This window comes from Mustela nivalis (genome assembly GCF_964662115.1).
Source record: "Mustela nivalis genome assembly, chromosome: 7".
Lineage (NCBI taxonomy): Eukaryota > Metazoa > Chordata > Mammalia > Carnivora > Mustelidae > Mustela > Mustela nivalis.
The window spans coordinates 27,403,359-27,426,072 of NC_139026.1; the positions used below are offsets into that span (position 1 = coordinate 27,403,359).

The following is a 22,714-nucleotide window of genomic DNA, read 5'->3' on the forward strand; positions in this document are numbered from 1 at the left end:
CAAAGGCGGTGCTAAGAAGAAAGTACATAGCAAAAAAGTCTTTTTCAAGAAACAAGAAAGTTCTCAAACAGACAACCTAAACTTACACCTAAAGGAGATGGAAGAAGAAGAGCAAATAAAGCCTAACCCAGCAGAAGAAGAGAATAATACAGATTAGAGCAGAAATCAATGAAGTAGAAACCAAAAGCATAGTAGAACAGATCAATGAAACTAGAAGTTTGTTCTTTCAAAGAATTAATAAGATTGATAAGCCCCTGGCCAAACATATCAAAAAGAAAAGAAGATGGATAAATAAATAAAAATCATATAATCAAAATCAAACAATCATATAATCAAAATCAAAAATCATAAAATCAAATAAATAAAATCATGAATTAAAGAAGATCACAACCAACACTGAAGAAATACATATAATTATAAGAACACATCCTGAACAACTTTATGCCAACAAATTGGCAATCTGCCAGAAATGGATGCCTTCCTAGAGATACTTAAACTACCAAAACTGAAACAGGAATAAATACAAAACCGGAACAGACCCATAACTAGCAAAGAAATTGAAGCAGTAATCAAAAATCTCTCAACAAACAAGAGTCCAGGGCTGTATAGCTTCCTAGGGAAATTCTACCGAACATTTAAAGAAGAATTAATATCTATTCTTCTGAAGTTGTTATAAAAACTAGAAATGGAAGGAAAACTTCCAAACTGGTTTGATGAGACCAACATTACCTTGATTCTAAAACCAGACAAAGACTCCAGCAAAAAGGAGAATCACAAACCAATATCCCTGATGAACATGGTTATAAAAATTCTCACCAAGATACTAGCCAATAGGATCCAACAGTACATTAAAATTCTTCACCATAACCAAGTAGAATTTATTCCTGGACTGCAAGGGTGGTTCAACATCCACAAATCAATCAATGTGATTCACTACGTTAATAAAAGAAAGAACAAGAACTATATTATCTCCAATAGATGCAGAAAAAGCATTAGACAAAGTACAGCATCTTTTCTTGATTAAAACTCTTCACCATGTAGGGATAGAAGGAACATACATCAATATCATCAAGCTATACGTGTAAAGCCCACAGTGAATAACATTCTCAATGAGAAAAGACTGAGAGTTTCCCATTAAGGTCAGGAACTCAAGAGGGATGTCCACATTCACATCTGTTGTTCAACATAGTACTAGAAGTCCTAGCCTTAGCAATCAGACAACAAAAAGAAATAAAGGGATCTGAATTGGCAAAGAAGAAGTCAAACTCTCACTCTTTGCAGATGACAGGATACTCTACGTGGAAAACCCAAAAGACTCCACCCCAAAATTGTGAGAATTCACACAGGAATTCAGCAAGTGGCAGGATATAAAATCAATGCATAGAAAGCAGTTGCATTTCTATCTACTAATAATGAGACAAAAGAAAGAGAAGGAGTTTATCCCATTTACAATTTCATCCAAAACCATAAGATATAAGGAATAAACCTAACCAAAGAGGCCAAGGATCTATACTCTGAAAACTATAGAACACTCGTGAAAGAAATTGAGGCAAACACAAAGAGATGGGAAAATGTTCCATGCTCATGAATTAGAACAAATATGGTTAAAATATCTATGCTACCTAGAGCAATCTATACATTCAGTGCAACCCCTATCAAAAGATCATCAACTTTTTCACAGAACTTAAACAGATAATCCTAAAATTTGTATGGAACCAGAAAAAAACCCCCATAGCCAAAGGAACATTGAAAAAGAAAACCAGGGGCGCCTGGGTGGCTCAATGGGTTAAGCCTCTGCCTTCAGCTCAGGTCATGATCCCAGGGATCATGGGATTGAGCCCCGCAGCATTGGGGTCTCTGCTCAGCAGGGAATCTGCTCCCCCCACGCCCGCCACTGCCACCTGTCTCTCTGCCTGCTTGTAATTTCTGTCTGTCAAATAAATAACTAAAATCTTAGGAAGAAAAAAAAAAAAGGAAAAAGAAAAAGAAAACCAAAGCTGGTGGCATCACAATTCCATTCTTCAAGCTCTCTTACAAAGCTGTAATCATCAAGACAGTATGGTACTGGCACAAAAACAGACACATAGATCAATGGAGCAGAATAAAAAACTCAGAAATGGACCCTCAACTCTATGGTCAACAAATCTTTGACAAAGCAGGAGAGAATATCCTATGGAAAAAAGACAATTTCTTCAACAGGTGGTGTTGGGAAAACTGGACAGCCACATGCAGAAGAATGAAATCTGACCATTTTCCTATGCCAGACACATCTCCAAAGGCAAGGCGGACAAAGGCAAAATTGAACTATTGGGACTTCATAGATAAAAAGCTTTTGGGTGGCTCAGTGTGTTAAACCACTGCCTTCGGCTCAGGTCATGATCTCAGCGTCCTGGGATCGAGTCCCGCATTGGGCTCTCTGCTCAGCAGGGAGCCTGCTTCCCTTCCTCTCTCTCTGCCTGCCTCTCTGCCTACTTGTGATCTCTCTCTGTCAAATAAATAAATAAATAATCTTTAAAAAAAATAAAAAGCTTTTTCACAGTGGAGGAAACAGTCAACAAGACTAAAAGACAACTGACAAAATGGGAGAAGGTATTTGCAAATGACATATCAGATAAAAGGCTAGTATCCAAAATCTATAAAGAATTTACCAAACTCAACACCCAAAGAAAAAATAATCCAATCAAGAAATGGGTGGAAGACATGAATAGACATTTCTCCAAATAAGACATCCAAATGACTAACAGACACATGAAAAATTGTTCAATATCAGTCAGCATCAGGGAAATACAAATCAAAACCACAATGACATACCACCTCACAGCAGTCAGAATGGCTTAAATTAACAAGACAGGAAATGACAGATGTTGGCGAGGATGCAGAGAAAGGGGAACCCTCTAACATTGGTGGGAATGCAAGCTGGTACAGTCACTCTGGAAGAGTGTGGAGATTCCTCAAGAGTTTAAGCCACTCTGTGAGCTTAAACATACTTAGAGCTACTCTACGAACCAACAATTGCACTACTAGAGATTTACTCCAAAGATATGAATGTATTAATCCAAAGGGTTCCCTGCACCCCAATGTTTATAACAGCAATATCTACAATAGCCAATCATGGAAAGAGCTGAAATGTCCATCAATAGATGAATTGGTAAAGATGTGGTGCACACACACACACACACACACACACAGGAATATTACTCAGCCATCAAAAAATAAAATCTAGCTATTTGCAATAATGTGGTTGGAACTAGAGGATATTATGCTAAGGAAAATAAATCGATCAGAAAAAGACAATTATCTCATGATTTCACTCATATATGGAATTTAAGAAACAGAGGAGCATAGATGAAGGGAGGGAAAAATAAAATAAGAAATCAGAGAGGGAGACAAACTATTAGACACTCTTAATCACAGGAAACAATCTGTGGGTTGCTGGGGGAGGGAGGGGAATGGGGTAACTGGGTGATGGACATTAAGGGCACATGATGTAATGAGCTTTGGGTGTTATATGCAACTGATGAATCACTGAACTCTACCCCTGTAACTAGTAATGCACTATATGTTAATTAATTGAATTTAAATTAAAAAAAACATAAAAATTACAGCATGAAAAAATGAAAGGTGCTGTGAAAAAGATGAAAAAGGGAAATATGACAATGAGTGACTGGGGCAGGGTAGGGATCTTTATCTAAAGAGTAATGGAAGATCTCCCTGGGAGGGTGACATCTTAGTTGAGACCTAAGTGATTAGAAGGGGGTGGCCATGCAAAGACATGCAGCAGAGATTCCAAGCAGAAAGATAGCCATCTCCTGGTTGTGGATAGATGTAGAATATTCAAGAAAGGGAGTAGAAGACATTCTCCCTAAAGTGTATGCACTAAGGGAAAAATGGAAAGAAACATGTTAAATAAATAAGTGGGTAGAGGGATTTGCTTGTATCACCCTTTCCATTAGAAATTGCTTGAGGGGGTTATTAAGGACCATGATTTGAATATGTTTTAGAAACCCCTCTGGCTGCATTCTGTAGGGCAGACTGTAGAGGGATAAGAACAGAATCAGGAAGACCACTTTGGTGACTACTGTATGAATACAAACAAAAGATGATGAGACTGTGGGGTAGGGGTGTACTATTGAAGTTGGTGAGGAGTTGGGACAGAGATATATTTCAGTAGTAGAGACGATGGAACTTTGTCAACATTTTCCTAAAAAGCATCATCAGTATCAGTATATAACAAAACTATCAGTAGCATGGGCTTATAATTTTAATTGCTCTGTATTAATCCCATTAAGGGAATAATACACTATTTCCAAATGAGGCACAAAACTTCCTGTAATATCAAATTGTTATTTTATGCATGTACTGTCTCGGTTTAGCTGATTTTATTTTTTTATTTTATTTTTTATTTTTTATTTTTTTTAAAGATTTTATTTATTTATTTGACAGACAGAGATCACAAGTAGGCAGAGAGACAGGCAGAGAGAGAGGAAGGGAAGCAGGCTCCCTGCTGAGCAGAGAGCCTGATGCGTGGCTGGATCCCAGGACCCTGGGATCATGACCTGAGCTGAAGGCAGAGGCTTTAACCCACTGAGCCACCCAGGCGCCCCAGCTCATTTTATTTTTTTAATATTAAAAGTTTAGGTTGACCTTGACCCAGGGTATTAGCTTATCTTGCTGCTCTTCAGGGCTTCTGACCACTTATTTATGGGTTGTTCCTCTTAAGGATCTTCCTTTTAACAATATCTTCCCCAGCATTAGCTGTCCCATTGATATACTATTGGAACTCTATTTATTTCATCCCATCTGCATGGTAAATTTTTCCAGCATACATTTTGCTAGTCTCTGATGTGGGGGGGGTGGTTTCTGTGATATATCTGCATGAAAATATGTTAAGTCTTCAAACAAGCCATGACCTCTTGGAACTCTGCCTGAAATACAAATTTTATAACCATTTGGGAGAGGGAGTTAACTTCACCATTCATTTGCCTAGTCATAGATTAGGAAGCAAGACATAAAATCAATGTTTTCATAACCAAGTGTGCTTTTCTATAAACATAAAACTTCTAAATAAAATATTCGGTATAAATATTGATTAAAGTAAACGATAAAGGAAGGGTCTAGGAAAAAAAAGATAAAATGGAGCAAAATTTAAGCAACTGCAGTTGGAGGGGCACATATAAGTGCATTTACTCTTAAACATGTACATGTAGGGGCGCCTGGGTGGCTCAATTAGTTAAGCATCTGCCATTGGTTCAGTCATAATCCCAGGGTCCTGAGATAGAGTCCTATGTCTGGTTCTGTGCTCAGCAGGCAGTCTGCTTCTCCTTCTGCCCGTCCCTCTGCTCATGTGCATGCTCTTACTCTCACTCAAATAAATGAATAAAATCTTAAAAAGCAACATGTATGGGTATACATATATGCATATTTATACACATGTATGTGTGTATGCTTATGCATATATACATCTGTATATAAAACTAAACTTCTAATATTCTCTCAGAATTCATTTCTACATCCTGAGTTCTGCTCTTTAAGTTCATAAATCTTTCAGTGCCATGCTAGAAACTAGTGGTATTGAAAGCTTGATGCATATCTACTCTGGGCAGGCTTTTATATAGATACCTCTTAATTGAATAAAAAGTAGTTAGCGTTTTTACTATCTCAGTTCTTCCATTAAGCTGTTCAACTGACTACTGAAGCCACCCAATGCTCATTTGATAAAGGAAACAAAACCAAATCTCTTTGTATCTCTTTCTCTTAAAGTACATTGAGAAAAGGAAACTAATAGTATCAATTCTCCTTTCTTTTCTTAAGACCGAATTTTAGTCAAGCAGAGAAAGACAACTATCATATGATCTCCCTGATATGAGGAAGTGGTGATGCAACATGGGGGCTTAAGTGGGTATGAGAAGAATAAATGAAACAAGATGGGATTGGGAGGGAGACAAATCATAAGTGACTCTCAATCTCACAAAACAAACTGAGGGTTGCTGGGGGGAGGGGGTTTGGGAGAAGGGGGTGGGATTATGGACATTGGGGAGGGTATGTGCTTTGGTGAGTGCTGTGAAGTGTGTAAACCTGGTGATTCACAGACCTGTACCCCTGGGGATAAAAATATATGTTTATTAAAAAAAAAAAAAAAGACCGAATTTTAAAAAATGGTGTGTGTTCCAGTTATTTGCCCATTTCATTAATTTCTGCTTTTACTGTCTACTTCTGGAAAATCACCATCAACTTTTCTATAACATGCTTAAACCACTGCCACTTAATTTTAAAGATACTAAACTCTGCTGCCATGGATATTATAGCATATCTTAAGCAAATCATACTGCAACTATTTTAAGTGAAGCAAGGGCATGGCTTGTCCCAAAATGGTAACTAGTTTTCCCAGTGGAGATAATTATGCCTTTCAGTACAGTTCAGAATAAAAATCAAGATCATCAGTTTAGTGCATAAATAGAAATATACTCAGGTTGATCTGTCCTGGTGAGTGCAAGGAAAAAAACAAAACAAAACAAACAAACGCAAAATCAAGTGAAAAGAAATTCTAGGTATTGATGGAATGTGAAAAACAACAACAACAACAACAACAACCCTGAAAGCCTATATGAAATGTTACAGTCTCTCAAAGTGAAAGAAATTTTGCAAAAGCAACTAAAGGAATTTTTTGAAAATCTGAATATTCAAGCTTTAATTTAGTAAAACAGTTACTGACCTGTACTATCTTGGAGATGACTGTAATCAATTGGAATAATAAGATTTTTCTAGAATATCAGATTCCAACATTAATGCATAATCAAAACCAAAGGCAGGCATTGGCCCTCAAGCCCCTCACCTTTCCTGAAAAGCAAAAGATGGGAACTGGATGACAGCATGGTAGCATGCGGAGGTCATCTAGAGAAACCATATCAGGCAACCACATTAAAAATAACTGTGTTGTCTTGTCACTGTGTACTTTCCTGGTAAATGAGCTCCTAGATATTCTATCCTTCCTATTCTCTTTCTGCAGGTGCTGGTCCTTGATGCTCTTTGATAGTAAATGAGAGAAAACCAAGAAAAAATGCTCATTGTGCATTAAGTTATATGTCCTTTGAGAAGAACACCATTTGGAAAATGCTGATTTCCATATTGCTGTACCCACTGGTACACTGCTATATATTAACTGGAGAGTATACATAAAGGAAAACATTAATATTCTAAGAATGAGTTTCATATGCTTGGCAATAATTAGGGTTAACAGTGGTTTTTTGGTATAAATATATGTTTTGAAAATAGCTCTCTATATGTCATTAGTATATAATGACATCATTTAGAAATTTGGGAAAAAACAGCAATTTTATCTTAATTAAAATATTTTTCTGAAGGGATTCATCATAATTCAGTGTTCCTGAGTACTGGGTGACATTATCTTTTCAATAATAATTAGACAAAAAATGTAATCATTGTACTTGTTTCATGGGAAAATTTATTTTAGGTTGCATATAGAATAAGCTCCTTCTATTGCACTTTTTATCTTTCTTCTGGAATTACTGTGACCTGAACTATTACAAATAATTACTGTGGGACCTCATTAAAGTTGTGCTATTTTTTAAAAGTAGATTTTATTTATTTATTTGACAAAAAGAGAGATCATAAGCAGGCAGAGCAGCAGGCAGAGAGAGAGAGAGAGAAGGAAGCAGGCTCCCTGCTGAGCAGAGATCCTGATGTGGGGCTTGATCCCAGGACCCTGAGATCATGACCTGAGCCAAAGGCAGAGGCTTAAACCACTGAGCCACCCAGGTGCCCTGTGCTGTTTTATGGAGTCCCTGGATGGCTCAGTAGGTTAAGCCTCTGCCTTTGGCTCAGGTCATGATGCCAGGGTCCTCAGGTCAAGCCCCACATTGGGCTCCCTGCTCAGAGGGGAGTCTGCTTCTCCCTCGCCCTTACTCTACCTCCTGCTCATGCTCTCTTTTGCCATCTTTGTCTCAATATCTCAAATAAAATCTTAAAAAAATAAAGTTGTGCTGTTTTTTGATGTTTGAGGGCATTAAAAATCACTATTTGGTTCTTTTATCATTTTTTATTATTTGCTCTTATTTCAGTGCTTAGATAGCTTAGTTTGCATGACTAGATGATGGTCATATAGATATCATATGTCAAATATCTGGCACCTCTTATATGTCATAGAATGCTCGTAGGGAAGGTAAGAAGTAGCTCATCATGATAATATTCTGGTATAAAGAAGTATTAGATAAAATATAGAAGAATTGGGGAAAAGAGTTATATCTTCTGCAAGTCATATGAATTAAAAAATAGCTTTACTTTTTAATATTAAAAAAGAGATACTTTCTTCCTTATATTTACCTGTACCATACATCAGTATGTATGTGTATTCATGGAACTATATATGGGGTTTTGTTTCATAAATCAAGAAAATAGAAGCAGTTTTGTTGGAGCAGAGAGGGACATAAATGGAGGGGCATGGCATAGCTTTTGTTCCTTCAGACTTTATTATTGTTTTTGATCACTTGGTGTTAGAGAAACTGTTTTGATGAGAGACTTTGGAAATCTGTACAGTACATTTTGTTGGGGATCCAGAAAACAAAAATAAGCAAACAACCTATGCTGAAAATCCAACACTGTAGTTTTGATAACATTGAGAGACAGCCCTCTTGGTGCATATGTTTCAGGGGTAGCAGCACTGAACAGGTTTTTAAAGTGATTTGTTGGGCATCACTTTTCCAAAGCAAGATCCAGAGTAGAGGCAGAACGTGATAGACACAACATATATACTGGAGCTGTTGTGTGGCTTGGATTGTGAACACAGTTGTCACATTCCTTGGGGGATGTCCTAGAAAACTTGGGATCGTAAAGGGCCTGGTGGTTCTGCCGGCATGAGAACAATTGTAGGAATATTGGTTTATTGATTTCAGTGTAGGCTTATTTCTACTTGTCAGATGATATAAACTAATATTTGGATTACATATTTTAGCCCATTTTAATTTGAATCTCATGTTCCTAGACATAGTCTGAATAAAGCCTAGATCTCAAAATATTTTGTTAGAAGACTTGGTGGTAGCTGTCTCGGTGATGTGACATATAAAGGTTTGTTTCTTGGGTGAATCTGCTACAGATCAGGTATCTTTCATTTTGAGTTATGCCATGTGGAAGCCATGACTTCTATATTCACTGCAAAAGAGAGAACAAAGGATAGAAGATGCACCTTGGTACTAAAATAGGATACAGACTATCTACTTATTTATTTATCTGTCTATCTCTCTTTGGATTTATTATAAAGAATTGGCTCACCTGATTATGGAAGCAGGTAAGTCCTAAGGTCTATAGGCTGACTTAGCAAGTTAGAGACCAGGAGAATTAATAGTTTAGTCCAGTCTGAACACAGGAAAAACAAACATTGTCCCAGTTTGAAGACAGACTGGTAGAATTCTCTCTCTTACTCAGGGGAGGGTTAGTCTTCTTGTTCTATGCATGCCTTCAACTGATTAGATGTGGGGAAGAAAAATCTGCTTTACTCAGTCTACCTACCAATTTGAATGTTAATCTCATCCAAACACCCTCATAGGAATACCCGAAACAATGTTTGACCAAGTATCTGGCACCTCATGTCCTAGTCAAGTTGACACATAAAATTAGCTATCACAAGTCCATCCTGTGTCATCTAGGGACTCATCTATATATCTTTAACCCATATTTAACCTTTAAATAAGTACAATAACAAGATTATTATTATATTAATATAATACAACTATCCGACTTACAACCAAAAACACACTAAACTTCTTCCCCAGAAGAGGAGGTAAAACCTGTCAGTGATGCTTACTTTTCTCCTTGATATCCGATAATTTGAATATGATATAAAGTTAACAATACTTAAACACCATGATATAATATTAATACATCTTATGTTATATGATTAAGGAATCAGAGGGAAAGAAAATAAATACTTGCTTAAAATTGGACACTTACACACCACACAAACACACATACGCACAGACACACACACACACACACATACTCATAACAAAATAAAGAGGAAATATTCTTGACAATTCCAGTTCTTATTTATGTAACTGGTTACATGGTTATAGCTAGTATTTATAACTACCTTCTTCAATTTCTCATTCTATATATTCTCTTTGGCTTCAGCAAGCACCTCAGTTGGTCATGATCCTTTACCTGGGGTGACCCAAAACCTCATTCCTAGAGGGTCTGGTGGTCGTATTGGGAAAAACAGAGGAGTACTTGGGATATTTGGTGGGCTCTAAATATTTCCAATATGATAGCTGAACTTTACAAAGTGAAACACAGGTATATGGCCTATGAAAATCAATTGTACCAAAGCTAGAAAACCAGACAGTTATATTTTTGGATCATATGAGGCAGTTTTTATTTGGGGATTGATCTTATGTTCTTTGCCTAAGTGAAAAAAAGCTTGTTTTTATGTCTCAGTTCTAGACAATTTCTATTGATTTTTGCCCTCATGCTGATGACCTATCCACACAGGCTATTTCCTTAGGAATTCTCAGGCATTTTCATAATAGTCTATATTATTTAATTATTAAGTGACCCAAGCAATTAATTAAGAAAGCTGAAAGTTCACAGTAGACTGCTTTCATATCCTCATTTTTGAGGTGTAGATAAGCCTCTTTACTAAATACATTCCTTTTCCTGTAAAAGTACCTTTTAGGAAAAAGCAAGCAAAAAATCATGCTATATGGATTTATTCTATTATTTGGCCTCCAAGAGTATGGTACTGCTATACTATCTTCCCATTCAAAGCGTCTGACATACAGAAATAAAATCATAGGAAACAGGTGTATTTTCTATCCTTAAAGACTCTTCCTTCATGAGTTTTGTGTTCCAACCAAGACTAACGCAAATACTAGACATGCTTGAAGATTTCTGATTTATCTTCTCCCACACCAAACATGACATCATCAGGATCATGATCATGATCATCATCATTATTATCAGTTTACCGAAAAGCTGTTTTTCAGAGAGAATGGGTAGAAACCCAGAAGAAATGAAGAAAGAAAGAACAAGTAGGAAGCATAATGCCAAAAGTTTACCTACCAGTTACTCAAGTGGTTTCCTAGGTCTTTATTTTTCTATTCTCTGATAGTCTGACTACAGTATTATCTTTTAGTTTGGTCTCTTTACATGATACTATTTAAAAATAAGTGATAGCTTTAGTCAGTTTATGAAATAATTAAATTTATGTTTGTCATCATGTGGCTAAAACAACAAATATTCTCTGGCTTAACATTTTTCTAGTTTCTCTTGGAATTGAGGACATATGGCCTTGACCCAATAAACATGGAAAATGAGCTTCTCTACATCACAACGTACTCCTTTCAGGTAGGAGTAGTAAGTAAACTGTCTGGTTCTTATTTTTTTCATATTCTTTCATTAAGAAAACTGGGTTGCGGGTGCCTGGGTGGCTCAGTGGGTTAAGCCGCTGCCTTCGGTTCAGGTCATGATCTCAGGGTCCTGGGATCGAGTCCCGCATCGGGCTCTCTGCTCAGCAGGGAGCCTGCTTCCCTCTCTCTCTGCCTGCCTCTCTTGTCTACTTGTGATCTCTCTCTGTCAAATAAGTAAATAAAAAATCTTAAAAAAAAAAAAGAAAACTGAGTTGCATACTTTATTATAAAGATTTCTTTGGCACGTGGAAGGGCATATAGGATATATGTTTGTGTGCATACATTGGTATGTATATATGTGTGTGTAAGTCTGATGTGAAACAATTTTTAAAATTAGTTGGAGAGTGGATGCAATCAAATCTCCAATTCAGTCTTCCAGTTTTATGCTCTGCTTATTTTGTCTTGATTCATAACCCTATCTTTATATTTTGTCCTGAAAGAATGTGATTGATACCATTACTTTGTGACAATACAAATTTTCAGTCAACATGTTTGGGATATGAACATTTTTTCTCATCCTGTACTTACCTGCTTTGATGTTTCTGACTCCTTTAAATAGGATTTCTTGTGTTATTTTCTTCTCCCAGATCAAAGCAATGCTACAAAACCCTGGGATTTCATATCTTATCATGTACAAAAAAATTCAAGGGTATCAGGTTTAGAACAATTTAAAAGAAACATCTGAGTAATGCAACTCTGTATAGCCAGGTGTTTCTTGCAGCCTTATATTATCATATAGGATGTAGTAATTGAGACAAGGTCCAGAAATTACACTCCATGTCTTTGGCATAATATTTGGTTTACAAAGAACATTCATGTGTGTGTGTGTGTTATTTACTGAAGTTCTAAAGAAAGGTGGGTCAGATAAGCAACAGATATTATCTAACCTGGTGTATTTCAAACAATGTTGGTCCAAAGTTATAGAGATAGTAAGAGATAAAACTAGAATTGTAATAGTCTCAGTCAAAGTTCTTTAGTAAGAAAGGAGATTTAAAACTGGAGAAATCAGGTATCCAGATGAGCTCCAGAAGACCAGGATGAGATCACACATGGGCAATGGAGCCAGTGCTCAGTGTGATCTAGTAATTAATGCTAGAGTGGTTCCAACCAGCAGAAGAATTCTGGATCATTATGGAAAAGTGTAAGGGGGCCATGAATTGGGAATGTGTAAAGTCAATAGGTCATATTGATGTAAAGGTATAGGGGTCAGAATAGACAATGCTCCCCTCTGTATAAAATTTCTGGGATGTAAAGGGAGAACTTGGTTATCAGAGTCACTTGTCAAATCAATGTTTGATCCAAATTGGCTCCAAAACTCTAAAATATAAAAAAAATTAGGAAATGAGTATTAATGGTCACTCAGAGAAGAAATTTATGTAGAAGGAGTCAGAGACACTGCTGATTCATAGACAAGATTTAATACCAATGTGGAAGTAGGCAACTCAGAGTGCTGAAACACTGGTCACTCAGGTATAACCTTGGGAAGCTGACTTATATAGGGTGATGCTAAGATAAACTGAGGAAGCTGGACTAGGGAGAGCATTAATAAAATTCTTTGAGCCATGAAGCCTTATGTATCTATAAATGATAGGTAAAACTAAACCATCAACAATTAGTACTAATACAATTTTTTCTCAGTGACTAGTATTCTCAGCAATTATAATTATAAATTATAGTAACAAAATACGTAATAAACCTTTTTCTTTGGGGAGTAGGATCTTTTATTTTTATCCAGGAAGTTTTAACATCTCTCTAGAGGTGGAATCACATTTTTGAAGGGATTTAACAGCAGAATCTCATGGGTTCTGTTAGGCTCAATCTCAAAGGGATTTATAGGAGTGGCTTTGTCATCTACCTTTGTGGAGTAGAGGGAGCCAAGGTAAGATTACTTTCTATACACTGTAGGGGCTGACATAGGACATTCCCACATTATTGGAGATAAAATACTCTTATCGGAGATGACATTTATTATCAGGGAAGTGTAGGGATCCTTTCTTTGCTGCTAGTATAATGACCAGGTGTCATCAGACCACAGAGGACACACATTTTCATGGTGCATCAACGTTCCCTTGATTTTGCTATAACTGACAACAGATATATAATTGGCTTTTCCTCATTTATGAAGTCTTAAGCATTTGTGCAATTTTAGATTTCAATAATAAGGTATTTGATTGATAGAGGAAAACTAGACGTTGAGGGAACCATTTACCGGGACATCCGTAGTGTGGAATCTTAGAAAATTTTCTAGCAAAATATGATGAAATTTTTCTGAATAAGTTCAAACTGAGGAGAAACAATATTAAATAATGCAGTGGAGTTTGGGACACTAAGGTTGATTGGGCTATTTGTTTTGTGATGTTCCCTGGGGTTATTTTGTTGAGAGTTTGCCATTAAGTGGTCTAATTGTGTCAGTGGATGGGGGCCTTTTCAATTTGCATAATTTCCTTAAGGCACTGCAGCTGCTAATTTGGTGATTAATTATCCATATTACACATTGTTTATTTGACCATGCCTAGATTAATTTCTTTTTCTCAGCAAATCACATTTAGATATGAATTTGCATATCTTGATTACATTTTAATGCCTTGGCTATCATTGTCTCTTCCCTGGACACCTCATCAGATTACAGAAGAGTGCTCAAGCAGAGAATGATGGAATGTCTTAAATGACATTGCACATCAGTGGACAGATAATTCACATGACTTATTTTTAATAAAGAATGTGTTTTTTAATAATCAAGTGAGTTATGACATCTAATGTACAATACATTTTGTGTTTTTGCCATTTCCATTTTACTATAATCAGGAAATTTCAAAAATAGTTTTTACTAACATTTTTAATATTATTATATGTTTATCTCTTTCTGTGTCAAAGTATGGTATTTCTCTTCATTTATAATCTTGTATTTTGGTGTTAAATACTTGCAAACTGGGTTAATATTCAAGGTCTCCAATTAGTTAATCTCCCACTCAACTTCTTCCAGCTTTGAAAACCACTGGGTTTCTAATGGCATTATACCACAGGTTCCTTACAGTCAAGGACTGTGTCTCAATTTATATTTTATTTAGTTTATCTGGTAGAGTGTCTTTACTGTTGTTATCATTATTGTAAAAGTAGATTGTAATTAATACTCATAGCTACACTTTATTGAATGCTATCTAGGTCCCAGATAGTGTTAAGAGATTTACTTGCATCATCTCCTTTAGTTATTAAGCCATCTTATGAGAAAAGTATTATTTTCCTTGGTTTTATAGTGAGACAATAAGTTTTAGAAGCAAGCAGAAAGGAATTTGTTCAAGGTGAAATAACTGGGAAATAGTGTAGCCAAAATTAGAAACTGTCCTTTTAGCCAACTGTATGGGTGGAGAATGCTATATGATAAATGCTCTTAACCAAAATGAATAAATGTTCTTAATCAACAGTGAATGAATGCTTTTAATCACCTGAAGGGGCAGAGAACAATGAGTGTATTAATGGTCTTAATCAACAATGAATGATGTTTTTTACTAACTTCATGGACATAGAACACAGAGTGAATGAGAGAATGAAATATGGAATATTGCTCTCCTATACTAGAGATGAGATCATATAAAGAAATTCAATTTCAACCCTCCGTCTAAATAAATGACAAGGTAGGAGGGAACGGGGTCAGGTCCAAGGCTTCCCATGAGTGGGACCTGGCAGGCTTGATATATGTAATGAGTGCATTGTGGTTAGACTCTAAAGTGGAGCACAAGTATTATTCTTTTCCCTCTATGCTGCATTATCCCTCCCCATCCTTAGATGGAATAAAAGAAATTGGGTACTCACAAAATTTCCATAAAATGTGGACTCTAGCTAGCATTTCAGTGTTGAAGACTGCTAGGAAGGTAAAACTCTGTGGACTTATATGGGGAAGAACTTCTTGATGCACTCAGTTGCTGCTCTCTTGTTTCTAAAAAAAGGTATGCTTCAGGAACCTGAAAAGTCATTCCCACATGCTTGTCCCTATAGGCCTGCATGAGTGAACTATAGAGACTGTACACTTAGCTGCTTTTCTGGGGCAGTTTGTACCATGTTTTAGGCATGCTAGGATGTTGGGGCAAGCTATTTAACTTCTCTGTGCTTCAGCCTCCCCATCTATGAAATGAGAAAAAAAATATTAAGAATATGTTTTATATTATGTACTTAACATATCAATTATATAATATAAAATTAATATATCAATTTTCATATATTATAAATAAAAATAATTAAAAATAATATATTAGTAATAGCATTATAGAGTTCTTCTAAGAAATAAATGTTACTGCTTATCAACAATTTAGGCCTTTGCCAAGCAGGAAATATGTTAGGTATTATTACTTCCACCAAAACTCTTACACTTTTGTTGTATGCTCATGTTAACATGAAGCTCTCCCAATTTATACTCAGGTAGCCAGTTTTAGAAATTCAATTTCCCCACCTCTACTTCCTGCTCTTTTTGGAATTCACTACTCCTTCACTATTCACTGTCATCTGAAATGATACTAGAGTTCATCTCTTCATTAAACGTTTATTTGATACTTCCTGCACCTAAAAGAACTTGAAGTCTGACCTGTGGGATCTTGTGATCCTAGGTGGGAAATTCATCAGCACGTAAATACAGAATGCATTTTAAATATTATGAAGGTGCTAATTTAAAGTTCTCTGGAAGCTGAAGAGGGAATGCTTAAGTCTGGTTTGGAATCTGGGGAATGTTTTACCAAAGAGAAGTTTGGAAGCAGAAGGGGGAAGGAAGAGCAATCTCAGACAAATATCTGTGAATATTTAGAATTTACATCTGAGAATTTATGAGAAACCTCAGTGAAGGATCATGAAAATGTCAGTATTATTTGTGAAAAACCTCATCTTCCAAATTTGCAAAATCAACTTAGTTCTGCTTTTAACTTAGAAAATCACATTGTTGAAAGACTGTCATGCTAACGTCGGCGTCTGCACAGGCCCACTAAGAGTATCTTTTAGATGAGTCTCAGAGTCTTTCTGCTTCTGCTTTATATTTCCTAGACACCTTGAAGTAGCATGAAGTTGATGAGGGAGAAGGAAGCCAAGGAAGTATCTCAGAACCATCTGATGAGCTAGTGAAAGATTTAGGCTTATACTCACTGACTCTGGGTTTATTATTTGTCTAAAGGAACTCCTCAAAATTTTCTAAGTTGCTGAATGTAGCTAAAGATGATTATGGGTGGTGGAGGGAAGTTTAAAGTAATGTCTGGTTAACTTGAGAAGGAAGCATGATGGAGGATTTCTAGACAAGTAAGATGTTGTCCTCTCTGTCTTCTTCTCCTCTCTCTGATTTTAAAAATTGGTATGTTCCTGTTTTTATAGAGGAGCTATGAGCAGAGACATGCTAGTTTGTCGTCTATGAGATGCTTAAAAATGTGTCTTTCCCAAGTGTTTTGTAAGGATCAAATATGAAAAGTTCCAGTAGTGAACCCAGCCCTCTGCGGGTTTAGATGTCCTAGGAACTGTGTAATGGATTTCACTACACATCGTGGTAGAAAGGATTGAGGACATAGTGGTAGAAAGGATTGACAACTAAAAACCACAGCATGGGTTTGACCTCCAGGTTTCCTTAGACAAAATAACCTACCCCTTTGATCTTCAGTTTCTTTACCTATGAAATAGGCATTAGAACACTCCCTTATAGGGTTCTTATAAAGACAGAAGAAGTTACTGTGTAAAAGTGCTCTGTAATCACTGTGGCCTAAATTACATTTAAAAATGTAAAAAAGTACAGAGTGTATAAAATGGATTGAAAATGTGTGTCGCCAAAGGGCTTTGGAATTGACAGACTCCCGTTGAATCTTTTCTTCACTGTAGGGATATTTGGAAGGCTGGCAACTCCTCTGAGCATTCATTTTCTCTTCTGAAAAGGGAAACTTGTGAGGTTTAAATGAACATGTATGTGAAAGCATTGTGTATCCAGTACTGAGTATGGTGTCCCCCCAACAGTTCTTTTCCTCAGTTATTCTCCCTTCCTTCCTCCTGCCTCCCTCCTTTTTCTCTCTCTCTTGTCCTTTCTTCTTTCCTTCTATTTCCCACCCCCCTTTTCTCCCTCCCTCCCCCCTTCCTCATATCCATCCATTCCTTTCTCTCACCTTCTCTTCACAAATGCATGACCATGTATTACAGCCAATTGCTTACTGTCAAGAGTCTACTATTTTTACTCTCCATCTCTAAAAAGACTTGGTTTATTTCTCAAACCCCTTTTAACCATTCTCACGCTACATCCTGTTAGTCTCCTAAATACTCTCATCATTTAGCATGACTTCTCTTCACCCTATAATCTTCAGACAGGCTTAGCTTTCCTATATCAGCTCTGCCAGTCCATGTCTTCCAACACCCAAGACTAGTCAGGATAGTCATGTCACAAAATTCTGAGGTATCCTTTATGTTTTTCATACGGTATAACATTGCTGAAGGTTCCTACCCACTTAGCAGTTTTTGTATACTCCTTGATACAAGAGTCACAGTGACTGTTTCAGTTTTCCTATAACTTACGTATCCGTTTGGGTGGCATTTAGTATATTCTACTTTGTGGTGTGAGTGTGTGTGTGTGTGTGCACGCAGCATGTGCTTTCTTGTGTACGTGCATGCGTGGATGGATGGTTCTTGACTGTACATTTTAGGGATCAATCCTAAGTTTTAATAGATTTTTGTAGTCCCTATCATATCTAGTTAATTTGTATTCACTTATTTAATGAATATTTATTAAATTAATTCGTGTGTTAAACATGTTCTAAGCATAGGGAATTCAGCAGTACCCCAAATGAACGTGCTTTCTGCTTTCATGGTACTTATATTCTATCAAGGGAGCAGACCAAAAAATATGTGAACAGATAAATAACCAAAATATTATTAACTAAGTTAATCATGCCCTCAAAATTGTGGTTTTTCCTTTGAGAAACAGTGAAAATTACATTGTTCTTATTGGCTTTTGGAGCTACTTAAGGAATGATATGGATAGACTTGGTAATGCCTCTGTGCCCTATAAGATTATTACCGTTATTGACAATAACAGTGGCAGGAATCCTTGATTGGTGTCAAGGGACCTAACTTCTAGCCACAGCTTAATCATGAATTCTCTCTCAGCCTCGGTGTCCTCACCCATAAAATAAAGGAGTTAGCCTAGATGATTATAAAGATTTTTTCCAGAATAGTGCTGTATGTCTCTAAGATCATGATGTTGCTCTTTATATCTAGAGGCCTCAATTGATCTGTCAAAGTATGCAGAATATCTTTGAAAAGACACTGTAAATGTCTTCTGTGAAGTTTCATTTTAATAACTATTAGGACAACAGGAATACTGTGTCTTTTATTAAATTTGTCTGTCACATGGTGCTGATAGTATCTTCTGAATATAAATTGCACAATAGGTGATTCACAGACCTGTACCCCTGGGGATAAAAATATATGTTTATAAAAAATTTAAAAAATTAAAAAAAAATAAATAAATTGCACAATATTATATAAGAAAGCACAGTTTAGAATTGTTTTCATAGTAGTGCATACCATAGTACTCAGCCATAAAATAAGAACTGAAAGTACATCTCGTTCCATAAACTTATAATTTTCAGCTGTCTAAAAACTGAGTCTAAAAAGGAAATTAATAAGGGAAAACATTTCATAGCATGCCTGCACAGTTTAAAAAAAAAGATTTTGTTCTTTATTAAAAAAAAAAAAAACAGGAACCTTATTCTTCGGGTATTTGATAACCTAGAAAAATATTTATATTTTTTAATCTTTGTTTTTGCTAATAATTATCACTGGCATAATTATTTACTAATTTTTGTATTCTTTAATTCTCTTAAGAAGCATTTGTTTAGGAGTCCTTATATACTCAACTTTCGTATCAGCTTATATATATTAAAAGAAAAAGAACACAAAATTATCTATATTAAAAGCCTCTAGGAGCTTGGAAGACATGAGATTTTACATTAAGCATAAGTGAATGTCTAGCTGAAGTTCAATATCCTTGAGTTTTGCCAACCTGTAGGATTAGTTTAAGAGTAACTTGCTTTAGGAGCATTGGTCAGTTAGCACTGAGTGGTCATTAGTTAACATGGTCACATGAGAGATAAGAGGTCCAAATTAGATGCAAAATTCTTGTTGTGATAATGCAATTCTGTCAATCAACTTCATTATCATTGGGACAGAAATTATGGGTTTGATTTTTGTGGTTCAAGATAATATAATAATGACATTAATATTATTGCCTTAACATATGCCATAGGCTTTGTTCCTTCATTGCATAGCCATCATTTCACCATATTCTTAGAACAAAATGGGAAAAATGGCAAAGTTGTTGTCTTCAAAATGCTGATGTGGAAGACTCAGAGTTACAATGGACTGTGAAAGAATGGGATGGACTAAGAAGGGATGGGAGAACATACTCACGCCTTAGAAAGGTTTAGTGGACAAGTTTATACATTGTGTGTTTTGACTGCCTAAAATCCTTTAAAGTAGGTATGGTTATATGCATTTTACAGATAAAGAAATTAAGCCAGAAACTAGATAGAAATTAGGACAGCTAAGAGTTTTAACCCCTGGACCCAAAGCATGCACTTACCTTCTGCAACAGAGACTACAATCCCTATCTCCTTCCCAAATGACCGTTTGCTGATGGTCATGGGGAAAATGATTAATAGAGTGTGAGTAGATCAAGAAAAAAGCAGACACAATGACAACTATCTATGTATACACACACAAACATGCACACACATACCTGCAAAATACACAGATACCTATACAAATGCACACACATGGCTCATACATACATAATACATATTCTGCTGTTTTTGAGTCAGTGGTATAAGCAGTATGGTATAAGAGGAAAAAACAAATCCGAATGACAAGGTTTAAATTCCATTTCCCAATACATGCATAATGAAACTGGTCTCTGCATCCTTTAGAACCTCACTTTCCACATCCGTAAAATGACATTAATAGTGATAACATTTAAATTCCCATATGTTGAATATTGCACACTCAGTAATGCACTTGAAAGTTATTGTAAGCATTGAAGTTTCTACCAGTATCAGCAATGCATCTTAAAGGTGGTGATTTATATGAAATTGTCAGATGCCAGTTATTAATCTACCAATCTCCATGCTCATGGTCCAGTCCAGGTAAATTTGAATCAGCAGTAGACATAATAAAAAATTAAGTGAATAATTACATTCTCTTGTCATAGTATTTTAGAGAACCATTTTTGTCCTAATACATGGAATCATCTGGATAATAACACTTTATGCTGAAGGCATCTTTATGTTGCTAGACTCAGTGGACATTTCTCAGGCATCATCTTACCCATCCAGAGTTTTGACACAGTGATCACTCTGTTAGGAAACATATTTGCTGCATTTTCCTACTTTCATAGACACTCCTCTAATCTCTTAGTGATTCTTCATCATCTCCCTATACTCCAAAGACTATCGTGCCTAATGGGTCAGGCCATGGACCTCTTCCTTCCCAATCTACATTCACCCCTTGGGAGTCTTGTCCACTCTGATGGTTTCCAATGCGATTTAGACCTTGAACATTTATTTCTCCACCACAGACTTCACTCCTTATCTCCACACTTATATATCCAATAGCATATTTGACAGCTCTGCCTGAATGTCAAAGAAGCATCTCAAATTTAACATGACCCAAACTGAACTAGCAATAGCACAACTGCTCATTCCTACTTGTACTTCAGTTTTCCCTTATTTAAATTAATGAAATGTCATTTCTTTTAGTTGCTCAGGTCAGTAACTTTCATATAATCTTTGATCCATTTCTTTCCCTCAAATACCACATGTGGTCTATCCATTCTCAGTTCCAGTGCTGCCATCAAAACTATCCTCTCTTGCATCTAAATTGCACAAGAATCTACCTTCTCTTCTTGCTTCTACTCTTGTCCTAGTCTATGGTCTGTTCTCAGCACAGCTGGTGAAACATTCTTTCAAAATGTTAAATCCAAGGATGGATTTCACTTCTTTGCTTGGGACTTTCCAATGATTTCCCATTCCACTTAGATAAAAAGTCAAAGTCCTAACAGTGAACTACATGAACTTCATCATTTGCAGCACCCCTCACCCTAACTCTCTACATCCTGTTCTTTGACCTCAATTTTCTTCAGCCCCAGTTACCCCTGGCTTCTCCTTAAAGCCCTAGGCACAATCCTTTTGGGCCTTTGCAGGCTCTCCTCTGCAGAGAGGATTTTCCCCTGATATGTGAACACCTAGAACACTTGAGTTTTGTTCATGTGTTTACCAAAATCCACTTTCTCTGTGAAACATTATCTAGTTATTCTTCCTAAAATTACACTACACTTATGTTTCATATTCTCTTTCCTGCCTATGTTTCTCCTTGGCAGTTCTTACCATCTAACAGGTTTTATATTTTATTCATTATCATGTGTCTTATCTCCTTCCCCCATTTATAGAAACTAAGTTCCAAAAGTATTTCTGTCTGTTTTCTTCACCACAACATCTTTAGGGTTAATAACCCCGCCTGGCATATTATAGGGCTCAATAAATATTTATTGAGTTGATGAGTTTATTAATTTTATATGTGCATATTAGTAAATGTTTGATATGTATATATATATGTGTGTGTGTGTATATAAATGAATATGTAGTTAAATGAGAACAAATCATACAAATGTGCCCTAAACCTGAATTATCTGTATAAATACCTCAAAGGTCTATTTTATTTTATTTGTATAGGCATTGCCTGAAAATAATTTGAATCAGAAAAGTAGGGTACATTTTTGTACTAATGTATTCATTCCTTAAATCAAGAACTATGGAATGTTAGAGAGAAACTAGGACAATCTGAGGGAAAATTTAGGTGGGTATATTTGCAGGCTTAATTTGTTTTAAAAATTCTTCCCAAGAGTGTCCTACTCAATTGCTGGGCAAAACAAAACATTATAAAATTTTATTGCTGCCACAATATGAAGCAGATTTCAACATAGATTATTCAGATATGGCTTAAGTGCAATTTGCTCAGTAGACAAGAAATGTGGCTGTTCTGGGAAAAGCATGGCACATTCTCTGTGTAGCAATTAAGGTCTATATTTTTGAGTTGAAAGTTAATCAAATAAATAGAGTTGTGTTTTCACCTTCAAGTCAGTACCATCATAACCAATACTGTCCTCAAAAAAAAAAAAAAAAAAGAAACAAAGAAAAAACGAAATATTAAGTTGCTTTGGGAAAATCTTCAAGACAACTGAATAATAGGAAACTCACCAGAGTAAGTGGAAAAACACTGAAGAACTCTTTTAACAT

General features: G+C 36.1%; 1 long non-coding RNA gene across 1 annotated transcript in view; it reads left to right on the forward strand.

The window, feature by feature from the left end:
• Positions 1 to 22,714, forward strand: part of LOC309869618 — a 205,382-nt gene that overhangs the window by 131,328 nt on the left and 51,340 nt on the right. The window contains exon 2 of the long non-coding RNA XR_014314292.1: positions 11,272 to 11,355. This is a non-coding gene — a long non-coding RNA (uncharacterized lncRNA). The remainder of the gene's footprint in view (positions 1 to 11,271; positions 11,356 to 22,714) is intronic.